Source organism: Manis javanica, chromosome 12, assembly GCF_040802235.1.
Source record: "Manis javanica isolate MJ-LG chromosome 12, MJ_LKY, whole genome shotgun sequence".
Taxonomy (NCBI): Eukaryota; Metazoa; Chordata; class Mammalia; order Pholidota; family Manidae; genus Manis; species Manis javanica.
In genome coordinates, this window is record NC_133167.1 from 73003465 (window position 1) to 73016816 (window position 13352).

Sequence of the window (13352 nt, forward strand, 5' to 3'; positions counted from 1 at the left end):
CAGGTGGTCAGAAAGAAAAAGAAAAAAAAACCCTCAATCACAGTTTTCTGACTTCTATAGTGTATGTGAGGAGATAAAACTAGAATATAATATAGTATATAATGAGTTAGTACACTAACAAAATGCTTGACTTTTTGTTTATTTGTTTTTAGGTATCAATAGACTGAACCATTCTAGTTAAGAGTTTTTGTGGTTTCTTTTTTAATTCATAATCACTTATTAAGTTGCCTATAAAATATAAATACTTATATTAAACATTTGGGGAGAGGCAGTAATGAAAGGACATTTATGACCTTTGAGCTCTTCTGTAAGTAGAAGGTATGTGTTGTATACTGTTTGCTCTGGCATGTGCATGCATCTGACTCGGATCACAAAGTTTCCAGGTTCCTAAGGAAAATTTCAAATATCTATTTTGCTATCAATAGATAAACGTTTGGCAACCTACTCGTTCTTACTGAATCCAAGTTTCATTCATGTTCAAAATGGAAAATAATTACAACCGTATTATTATTATTATTATTAATGTATACAGACTCACTGAATTAAATTAGCTAATTTATGTGAAAAATCATACTTTAGGTTGTAAAATGTTGTTCAGTTGTACAAGTACAAAACCATATTGGTTATTTCAGAGAAAGAAATTCCCCAGTGGGAAAGCAGAGCAGTAAATGGAAACCAGTTGTGTTCACAAACGTGAGATGACCAAGAAAAGAGTGGAAAAATATTTAGAAATGTACATTCAGCTCATATTATGGATATTATTGAAAGCCTTGAATATCAATCTCTGATGATTTTTGAATCGTGTTAAAGGGAAATAAACTAGTGATCATTAGCAAAATAGACTTTATTGAATTCAATTTCAAGTAGCCGTGAACTGATTTAGGAAGGAAGGCACAGAAGTGGAAAGGAAAAGGTAAGTGGAACAGAAATTGTAAAGAAGACAGCCCCAGAGTACAGTGTCGCAATGTAGAGGGAGACCAAAGGGTAAAATTAGCTTTTTGCCTAAACCAGAGTACCTAAAAAAACCTAGAAAACTGGGAAGAACATTTATTATAGATGAGATCATCACTTTTAACCTTAAATTTCCCAAAAAAGTATACCTTTTTTTTATGGTTTTACATTTTCTTTTGATAAGTATTCCAGTAACTTCCTGACACAGAAGTTCTAAGATATATACACACACAAAAGGCAATTATATTTTAACAACTGGAAAAATTCTGTTGAAAAGGATTGTTAACAATATAATAAAATTGTTTTTCTCATCCTCTGTATTAAAAATATTTGATGTATTTTAAGAGACCACCCAGAGTTCTAATTCTTACTTTCTTGCCTGCTTCCATAATAATGTTTACTTTTTCTCCATTATTTTTTCTGCTTTTTTTTAAATCTGGGCTCCTTATGAATTTTAAACATCCTCAGAAATTGGGACTTCTTGAATAATATAGCAGAGGTGTACACAATAAAGCTAATTCTACAAGAATCAAACTTTACACGTATTACATAAATGATTATAGAGCAAGCCATGCAGTATCATCTACACATAAGTGGTGCAAGATTTATTTTATCTCTTGCATAAAAGCTTTCAAGCAGTTTAAATAATTATAACAACCAATGGTAAGATCAATTTGGCCACCATTGAAAGGGACACATTGGTCATTTCAGAGGTAAATTAATTAAGGATAATACACTTTCTTAACTTCCTAAACACAAAGTAAAAATGTTTGGCAATTATCATGAGTGGCAAAATTGCCAAGATATTTTCTAGACTGAGTCATTTACTGTCCAAAATCTAGTGAATTGTTTAGCAATAAAAGTATCACTAAGACATAAGAGTTCCTTAATTTAAAACTTCCAATTAGCCCAGTTATATTGTTTCTATAGGTACTTTAGGACTCCAGTATAAAGAGTTTGAATCTATCTTAATTTATCACATATATCAGCAGATGAAACTTTTGCAGTGTCTAAGGATTGTTTGTGTCCTTAGTTATAAATTCCTCTTGTTTTGATATGGAAAATCCATTCAAAGAGACTCATTGAAAGTATTTAATAATGCTTGTCAGGATTACTGTAACTGTAGATAAAACCAGCCAATAATTTTCTCCTATTTTCAATTATTTTACTATACTAAATGTCTGATTTTTTAAGCCAAAGCTATGCCATTTGAGAGAAAGACAACCTTTAAAGCTTAATTTGAGACTCAGTTTATTTATGCATTTCCACTGATTTCCATGTGATGGCAGATACATGATTTCAATGTTAATAAAGTGATTTGAGAGTCTTAAAAATATGTCTTTAATGTATTTAGGTGTTATTCCAAGTTTTTTTCAGAGTTAAGCATTTCTTAAGTACCAAATGTTGCTCTTGAACACCCTAATTAACATAAGCAAATTCCAATTTAGAAAACTTCACATTTTTATCAACTGAAATACTCTTTTTTTTTTTAATTAGGAGAGAGTTAAATCATCTCAGACTCTCAACTTAACCAATGTGAATTTCGTCTTAGGGAAAATGTAATACAAAGATGAATGTTTTAAAGGAGATTTCACATTTTTCAAAGAATGATCAAGTCTGTTCTGTTATTGTTAAAATTTTTCGGTGAAGGTGAACAAGTTGTACTATATCTCACCAACCAGAAAGGTCTAGAATCTGTGTTTATCACATTAGTGCTAAAACTGATAGGAGAACAAATCAGAATGCAGATTAGAGACTAAAGAAGTTTCCAAATTATTGCATGTTATAATTCCTACTCTTTTCAGGACAACAACAAAAAAAGAAACAAGAACAGGATAAAAACCACTCTGAATCCTAAAACTCATCTCCAGCAAAAATAGCTCTTCATTCCTTTTTCAGAGTAGGAGGGGAAAGGTCATGAAGGAGGCCATCTACTGCAACATAAATGCACTGTGAGGGAATCAGAATTTCTGGACCAAGTTCTCTCATCCTTTCCTGAAGGCCGCTGTTCCACAACAACCAAGGGAAGGCAGAGGCAGGAGACTAGATGGGTAGTGATGGCAGGTGAGTGAGGGGAGGATGCACTGGAACATCTCTCTCCTTCTGGTCCTCCTCTGGCAATGGCTATGTCTCTTCCCAGGTTCTAGCTCCCAGTGGACAGGACAGGATGCGGCCTCAACTTTCAGTTCTGGCGATTCTTTTTCCTCCCTCCGTCTCTCCAGTGGAGGGATGGTGGTAACTTCCTGCTGTTACCTTATCATCTCTGCAGGCTTGAAGGCTCTTTTATCACCTAGTTAAACAATTCCTTGTGCTCTAAGCCTTTGTTAAATACTCAAGTAGTTTCTGTTTGCTATACTCTAATACACCCTTTCTCGGATGTCTAATTTTTTATCATATCATTTGCATATTCTCTCAAATGCTTTTCCTTGAACAGATTAAATTTTCAGTGTGTTTCTAAAGGTAGCTAATCAGCACTAAAGTTTTCTATTATATACATTAACTGTTATGAAAATCTTGGTGCTTGATAGTATATTTAAGAATCCCTGTATTTTTCTGACTTATTTACTTGAGATACTGGAGTTTACAAAATAGGTTTGGCCTGTGTTTTAGGAAAAATCTTCAGAAGCAAGAAATTGGAATCTACTGAGTCCTCCCTCTTCACCTTTCAGAGTGGTGCCTGAGAGGGGATCTCTTAAAGAGTCATGTATTCAGTGAAGAATTTAAGGGATTCTAATACAGATTATAAAGTTGACCATGTCTTCTCTTTAGAAATAGTTGGTTCATATCAGAAGAACCTTTCGAGCAAGGTGGAAGGAACAACTCAAATAGTATAGACCGAGAGATCACTTAAACTTCCAGAAAACTTGCATGATTGTGTCAATGTCTGTTTCCTAATAACAGATGGCATGTGATGGAGAATTTGGCCACAATCCTCTGTACTGAAGTTGTAGAAAGGGCTAACAGAAACTAGCTACTGTCAGTAACTGTTCTGAAGAAAGAAAAATAGGAAGGAAAAAAGAAAGGAGGAAGATAGGGAAGAAGAAAGAAGGTAACAAAAGAAAAACCCAAAGACAAAAAAGAAACAAAATCCCACTAATATCTAATGTACTGACATATGGACCTAGACAAGTTCACAACACACAGATATTTTAACTATGGTATAGAAGTCCAAGATTCTCCTGACTTTGGTCAATATAAAAATTATATTCAGTTTGTATGTACTCTCATTTCTCAATTTATATCAGCCATAAGAAACCATCTAGAATGTTCTTTAGACATTCAGAACATACTAACACTTTTGAAAAAGTGATATTACTTGGAAATGATTAATGAAGTGAAGTAGGAAGATATGCAAAGATACTACTGCTTAATATGAGTATGTTGGTGTCTGTATGTGTGTGGTTATATCTACATTTATCATAATAATGTAGACCACAATCATATAAGATTTATCAGGACTGATAAATTTTTCTGCCAAAGAGTTTAAAGGAATTAGGGGAGACTATTTCAAATATGAATGAAGTTAGTATGATAAAGACACAAATACTGAAACCCAAGATTCAATTCTCCAATGCAAACCTGCCCATATGTGTTTGACATAAGTAAGCTTCACCAACATAAGAGTTTTGCTACTGACCCCTGAAAGAAGGAAATCAGAAAATTTGAAATAAGATTTGTGGGAATAAAGAATCATGACATCCCATCCTCTTCAAAAAATGGATTGATTCTCTTTGAGTTGTTTTTTTAACACCCTATTCATTAAGCCTTCTATTTTAGTCAATACCCAATATTGGATATGAAATGTAACAGAGTTTTTAGTAAACATATTATGACCTCTGCCATGGCAGAACTGTTCTTGTTCAATACCTGGGTTCCCATAGCTTAGTGTACCACTTGGCACAGAATGGGTACTCAATAAATGTTTGTTGAATTAGACTTTCCTACTTAGTTAGTAGTTATGTTAGAATTATTATGTTGTTTTTTGTATTACTGTAAATAAATTGTATTTATATAGTGTGATGTTTTCAATTGAGGTTATGTAGTAATCTCTGTGCATTTCATCAGTATTTATAATGTGGATGCCAAATTGACTTTGAATTCAATCTGTGAAGGAAGTAATATCCCCTAATCTAACTGATATTTTCCATTTCTACTTATGAGTCAGGTAAGTAGAGTCAGTTAAGAATTGTTGTGTGAAAATTAGAAGAAATGAATGCAGCATTTTGGCTGCAATGAGGGTCACATGAAGAAAATATTTTATCCACAATTTGGACCATCAGGAGTGTCAAAGATTGAGATCCTACAAATAAGAGCTCATAACTGAAGATCACTAAACCCACAAAGATATTAGTTAACATAAATGAGGACAGAAAAGCTGAAAGTCAACCTCTAAAGAAGATAAATAAATAAGACAGAAGCCACACTTAAATGCAAAGGGAAACTAAACCCCTTGAGAATAAGTAAAGATTTTTAAATACAGCTAGAGGAGAATAAAATTATCTTGAAAAATGTCAAAAAACTTTAATGACTATGTAAGAGTGAATTTACCTCTGGGCCATTTTTCTATTCCATTAATCTACCTGTTAATCTTGATTATTTTTGCTTCCTAATAAGTCTTCAATTCAGGTCTATAAATCATCTAACTCTCTTCTTTTTGAAGATAGCTTTGAATATTTCATATTGATTTTGGAATCAGCTTATCACTCTGTATCAAAAAAATCAATTGAGAGTTAGAGATTTCTGAGATTTATGATTGATGTTTTTAAAAGATGACTCTGACTTTTGTGTAGGGAATGGATTAGAGGAGAATAAGAACAGAGTCAAGAGCCTAGTTTGGAGATTATCACCCTGGTCTAAGAGCTGATGATGGAGGCCTGGTTCAAAGAGTAGCAGTGAGATGGAGATGAGGATGGCTTCAAGCTAGGCTTTACAAGGAAGAGATGGAGACCATTTGGAGAGTCTGAGAGCATAGTTCAGGGCATTCATGAATGTAATTCAAATGTGATGTCACAGGCGGATATGTAAACTTTGGAGCTGCCTGACACACAAATGAAACAGACCTGAGCTGGATGTGATTATATAAAATTTGCGTGGTATTACATTGCTAAATTATTGTGAGAAAGCAAACACATGCTATTTTGGGGGTTGATAGGAGATGAAATGAATTAATCTGCAAACAATCTTGGAGTTGGGTTTAAAAGCATGATGATCTGTAATTACAATGGCTGTTTTCTTCAATCATCTCCTTCTGTGAACCTATTTAATCAGTCTGGGTGTATAATAAGCCACCATGTTACATATGCCCTGTAAATACATTTTACTAAGGGTGAAAATCAGTGCTAAATGAGTTTGAAACCTGAACTGGTAATGGGAGGAGTGGCAGCTAATCCCTAAATTAAAAGAATTGTGTTAAAGATTTAAAATTGGCCTTAGCTGAGGTAAAACCACCAGGGCCTGAATTACAGAATCCCTCCTCTATCTCTGTGTATGTGTGTGTGTGTGTGTGTGCGCGCGCGCATGTATGCATGTGCGAACAATAACAGAGGCTATTCTCTGCTTCATCCAAAAAACAACATGCTGAAAATGCTAGCTCTAATAATTTTCTTTTATTGCAAAAGCCTGAAAATGTAAAATCCTAAAGTAGATTATTTTTTAAAAATCTTCAAGAGGAGAGACTAAATCCTTAAACCCTTTCTAAAAAGCTAAGTTTATATGAGAGTCACTTGACAAAGGAAGGAAAAATTATCAGACATAAAATATTCATTAATTAGACATAAACTATATGAGCTTGTCCTACATACACTACGCAAATTACTACTTAAGAATCTCATTGGTAAACAATCCAATTAAAAAGTCTTGCTCCAATAACTTCTTATTTACCAGGCTCTTAATTATTGGAAGGTCCATTATAGACACTGTTATGATCCTCTTACCTGTTTATCACATAAATGTCACAAGTCATAAGAGCAACCTAGAAGCGAGGGCATACCTAATAAATAATACTCTAGGTCATGTATTTTTCTAGTCCACTGGGCTGAAGTTTGGAGGGAAGGAAAGAAGTTTAATAGCACTATGTTCTCTTAGACATTCATAAAGGCCAAGAATAAATCCACAATAATTATACTTTGGGGAGCTGTAAAAAACACTTTGGTGCATATAAGGTCTATAGTTATTGAAGTGCCACTGAAATACCATTTCCTGTTTGGAGAATTATTCGGTCACAAAATCTTTCCACATAGAAGTCCCTGATAAGACACGAGTGCCATGTCTTATCTTTGAGAGATATCCCTGAGAATAGTTTAAAAACCTAGGGAAGATATTCATGGAGTTGAGGAGACAGAAAGAAAAATAAAGTGGTCAATTTGGATGACTCGCCAAGTGTTGCATTTACGCATACTCTGTCATTTTAACTGAGACCATTAAATGCCATACTTTATTTCTACAGCATACACCAACCTATGTTGGCAACTTTGGAGAGAGGCAATAAAACTGAAGCCTCTTTTCAGAGAGTCTATGACTTATTTAGGGAGCCTGGAATACATAAAGCTGAAAAATTTAAATAACACAGACGTTTCCCTAACTTCTGAGCATGTGGATGACTAGCGGATGTTTACTCCATAACCAACCTCTCCTAATTCCTTTTTAAGAAAATAAAATAAAATTTTATTCTGGGCAGTCATGTGCCCTGATGAAATATCTGCCTTCTCAGACTATCTAGAAACTGGGAGTCCCCACTTGGCCCATTTCTAGCTATTGGGATGTAAACAAAAGCACCTGGATGAGCATCCAAGAAAGTCATTGTTTCAATGATGAAAATGAATAGATTCAGTTGGCGGCAGTTTTTGCCATTTGCTTTTTATCTTCTTCTTGCCTGAATTGTGGATTCCATACCTGCAAATGGAATAACCATCCTGTGACAAGAAGAACAAAAGCCACAGGTCCAGAGAGAAGCATGGCAAAAACATAAGAAATCTGCTATGCCGGTGGTATGATGGAACCACCATCACAGCTATGCTGTGCCTACCCTTGGACTTACAGTGAGAGGAAATACAACTATTCGGGTAAACTTCAGGCAGCTGAATCCAATCCTAACTGATGGATATGTTACTAGAGTTAACATGTGAGTCATGCATGTCACTGCTCCTAACAAATACTTCAAGTTCTCTGAGCACTATCTCATCTCATTTATTTCTTACAACAGCCCCTATTGGAATAAGTGGCAGTGTCTACTTTTTCAGATACAGATAAGGAATGTTGGCAACTTGGAGATTCACGGATGTGTCTGTCCTAGGATCACACACAGGCACTCCCTGGTATGCACAGAATTTGCACTTAATTTGCTCCACTCTACCACCATATCAATTCAATATCATTAATATTAAAGGTTTCCTCAATATCTCTTAGCTAACAAGTGTTTTTGCTGTTAAAAAAAGCAATCTTTACTTGTGCAGGTCTTACAATTATATAGTCTATTTTAGCTACAATAGCATACTTGAAGTTCACAAGTCTAATGGAAATAGGATAATTTGTGTTATCCACATTTTACAGCTTCACAAGTTGAGTTTAGAAGATGACAGACCTGCTCAAGAAAGGAAAGGAGGGAGAACATGTTTATGTCAAATAACCTCTAATTCAGTGCCTCTATAGGCCGAGTTCTGCCATGAACTCTATTTTGTCTCCTTTTCCTCTTTTCCCAGTGAAGCTCTCTTTCTGCACCTGAAAATAATCTGTTTAGGAAGCTGGGACAATGCTCTGAGGAACCAGTGTTGGTTAAGTCTGTGACTCCTGTGAAATTCTGGGCAGGGGATTAACGATAGCTGTGTCTAGCAAGCTTGGACCTTCTGCCAACCCTGGACCCCAGAACTGATGAACTGTGAGGGAGCTCATCCCTGCATATCCAACTGCTAAATGCTGTGACACATGCCAATGCTTACATGGGAAGCAGAGTAATGTGGGCTGCAGTAGAGCCAGCAAAATGTACAAAGAAGGGTTGCTGGGTGACACCTAAGCAGGCCGTCTAGTTATGTGTAGTGATGATGTAGTTATATCACCATTCAAGGTGAATCTGAGGTCTGCTGGTGGTCCATCTTGCTTTTTCCATTTTGCCAAGCATGTTTGATGGCTTTGTAAAATGAAATATATGCACCACGTGAGGTCTGCCAGCCTGACTGACACTGTGTACCCCAGGGAGGCACACTGTTGAACAAACAGGAAAGCTTTTATCCTGACAACATGCTGCGAGCCTTTCTCTAAGGCTGAGTCAACACACAGCAATGGTTATATAACACATTTGAAAGAATGGAGAATGGAGTGATCTTCACCCGATTTATTAGGCAAGGATAGCGTTAGAGTCTTCCATTATTATGCATATAATCCTGCGTCTAATTCAAAAATTATTGATGTATGCATTTTGTTTACAAATCTAGAATGAAATAAATGTAACAAAATAACAAAATCTGAAGTTTGTGAGTTACTATAAAAAATGAATGAATTGAGGCAACTGAACTTTATGCAGTCTTACAATAATTGGAAAGAAAGCACAAGTTTAAAAAGACACACAGTTCATATGGAGTAAGGGTGCTTATTGGCCATTGCTTCTTTCAAATTTATTTTTTACTTTTTTAAAAAAAATCTATCTTTTCTGTTGTTTTACAGTGGGCACCAAAGGCATCTGGAGCCAGTTACATGTATTTATGTTCTATTCTGACTAAAATGGCTTGGCTGAAAAGTATTTCAAAATTTAAGGAAAAATAAAACTGACTTTAGACGCCCATGCCAGGTTTTAGCCCAGAGCAAAGTGTCGTGGCTGATCCCTAAATTAAATGGAAACACTGACAGACTCTTTATACTGGCAGTGTTTGTAAGGATAACAGGTAAATACAATAGTTTGAACTAATAATAGGTAACGTTTTCCAGGTTTGGCTATTAAAGGTCCCTCATGACAAACAAGCTTTATAAAGTTTCTCCAAGAAAAGTTTACTTATAAGACAAAAAAAATCAAAATTCAGCCAATTTTCCATTGCAATAAAATATGATTCCTTTTTGGTCGTTTTCATATTGTTAATTTCTCTTTGCAAGTTTTACATTATTACAATATGTACTTTTGGGTATTAGGCCTTTGTTTAAAAGAGACCCTGCAGGCAGCAATAAACTGAGGGCTTTTAATGAGATATTATTAAATTTCCTTTTAATGCAAGTTAACTGTTTACAAGTTTCTTTTAAAAATTAACATTTTTATGAAATATCCTTTATCTCATTGGTTTCCCATATTACTTCAACTTACAATATGATTCTTTAGTGTTTGTATTTAATCAAAATTCTGAACATATTCACATTATAGCTTGTTGAAATGGCTTCACATTATTGTTTGTTTGGTTGGTTTTATTCTTTATCATTAATATTCCCTAAAGAGAAAACTATGAAGCCTGGCAGGAGGTTTAGTGGATGGATTGGAGAGAGGAGAGCAATATTTAGATCCTGGCTTTGACAGTCCTGAGCTTTCCAATTGTGGGTACTGTTCTTATTTTTGAGAGGGGAGCTAAAACTGAAGCTCAGTCAGAGTAAGTCTGGAAATGAAAGGAGATAAGAGGCCCAGCACAACTCCTGGCCTGTGGCAAATGCTCTGTGAAGCTTTGCTATGATCGCTTTCTGTGTGATTTTTTTTTTGTAGGAATAGCATATAGAGCAATTTCCTCTCATTAAGCACCCATTAGCCATCTTCTATAAATTGAAGTGTTTATCACCACTACTTTACAGTGCTACCGATTCATTATGAAACTCCGTACATATGAATGGTCTGCTTCTGAATTCTCTTTTCTATTTAACTGGTCAACCCGTCTTTGTGCCTGTGTCATTAATACCATGTTATAATGGTTTTATAAGATACTTTGAAAGCTAATTTTCCAAGTCCTCTTATTTTGTTTGTTCTAAAGAGTGTATTGGCTCTTGTGGGCTTGGTTACTTTCTTCACATATATGTTAGAATCTACTTGTGTTAGATTCTGTGAAGAATCCCATTAAAATATGTATTGAAAATTCATAGACTCTAGAAATCAATTTGATAAAACTGCTGTCTTTTGCATTTTCATTCTTGCCATATATAAGCATGACGTTGTTTTCTATTTACTTACCTAAATGTTGCATATATATGTGTATACACATATATTCATAAACACATATATATATATACACATGTATTTTCTATAACTTTCAATATTTTTTGTATATTTTCTCAGAAGGATCTTTTCATGGTTTTAATTATTTAATTAGCTAAAGGTAATTTCTGAAATTATGTTCCCTGGCTGTTGCCAAATTTAAAGTTTGTTATTCATTCTGAATAAAATTATATTTACGTCCTTGTTTTTTGTGTAGGCAGTTATACTTTCTGCAATATTTAGAATGTAAAGTTTTTGAATAGGAATGGCAAGCATGCTTCTCTTATTTCTAATTTTAAGAGAAAAGACTATTATTTCACCACCATGTATAATGTTTTGAGTTTTGGCAGATAGCCTTAATCTGGTTAAGAAAGCTCCCCATTTTTTTTAAAACACTAGTGTAGAATTTTATGATTGGTGTATTTGCATCTATTGAGACTCTTACATGGTTTTCTCTTTTAATCATTTAATTTGGTAAATTATAATTTTTTTGAAGTTAATTTACAATCATTTCTGGGATTAATGGAGTCAATATGAATTTACTGACACCTTACTATATAATGTCCTGGTCTAGTATGGGAGTTTACCTATGAACAAAACAGACAAACCTTAAGGGAGCTCACATAATTAGAGGAAAAGACTACAAATAAATATTTTAAATGTATATAAGTAACATGTTACTCATAAGTACAATGGAGAAAAACCACAAAACTAACTTGTTTGCAATACATTATATCATACATATGCTTCTGGATTTGTTTTGCCAATATTTTGTTTAGGATATCTGTGTTCTCATGAATGTGTTGGCCTACCCCTTACCTGCTCTCATGGAGTGTTCAGACAAGATTTTGTGAGCCTTGTGAGATGGGGACCATTCCCTCATTTAAATTTGTTTTTTTTATATTGTATTAATTTGTCCAAATGAGCATACTAACAATTTCTATGTGTTCACTCCAAATAGGTAATGCACAAAACTCCCCCCAATATATTTATATTATAATGTGCAAAATAATTATCTCTTCTGTGTGACTTACATCAGAGATTGTAAGAACTGAGTGAAATATAGCATTTAATTCAATATGATTTATTTCATTACATCTATTTTTATTCTGATCATTTGATTTTGTTTATTTATAATAATATAAAATATTGTCTTGTATCAATATTTGCATTCTGGATAAAGTTCTGCCAGAACGTTATCAAAGTCAGTTGTGATTTCTGCCAAATGAAAATTTCTGTGTTCACATTACTTCTAGAATGATAATGTCAACTCTAGACACGGCCTTGCCAAGAATAGAATCATGTAGATTATGCCTTCAAAAACAGCATTTTTGTCTCACTTCTGATATAAGTTTAGTTATACAGAAAGGCAGTTGTTAATATTTTTAAAAATCATATATCAATTTAGAACACTTAAATCTATTGGTGATGTGTGTGTTCTATATTACTATTAAAATGAATATGTGATAAAACTGCTTATCTTTGTATGTACTCTAATTCTTTAATTAACTATTTTCCATTCCTAAAACTTTGCAATTTAACAAAATTTAGTAATAGTCATTTCAGGCAGAACAAAGTAATTAGTATATCATCATTTTTTTCAACATATGCAAGAAAGATGGGTTAATATTTCTAAAAAGTTCCTATATATACCATCTTTTAGACAATTTGACTGTAATTGATGCAGATAATTTTCAATAAAAGTGACCAATAATTTAATATCCAAATTTCAGATATTATGTTATTTTATCTGAATCAGAAAAAACGTATTTGTTTTAATGGAATCTTTGAGATAGTCTCTCTTATGTTTATCCTGGAGTGTATCTGTTATGACTGACATAAAGGTAGAGTGCATTTACATCCAGCTCTATTGGTGAGGGATCTTCTGCTACATAATGGTCAAATTAGTAGCTGGAAACCTTTTTTAATTTTCTGGCATTTTTTTCTATTTTCTCAAAAACTTTATTCAGTTACTCAGATAACTGTACTTTATTTTCACCTTTAATAGCTTTCTATTTTTTCGTGATAATTCTTTGAGAATGTATTTCTCTAAACAATGGAGAAATGATATAATAGCTTAGTACTGTAACATGTAATTTGTAAAACCTAAAATATTATGTACCTCACTAAAAATTTGTTATCGGAATTATATCTGTACTCATGAAATTTCTATTTGATCAAATAAATACTTGTTATAATTTAACTAGTGAATCATTATGCAGTTATTTCTAATTTATTACTACACTCT

At 33.7% G+C, this 13352-nt stretch overlaps 1 protein-coding gene across 16 annotated transcripts in view; it reads left to right on the forward strand.

Moving 5' to 3' along the window:
* Nucleotides 1-13352, forward strand: part of LOC140845109 (bifunctional 3'-5' exonuclease/ATP-dependent helicase WRN-like) — a 290063-nt gene that overhangs the window by 241420 nt on the left and 35291 nt on the right. The gene's annotated exons all lie outside the window — the stretch shown is intronic.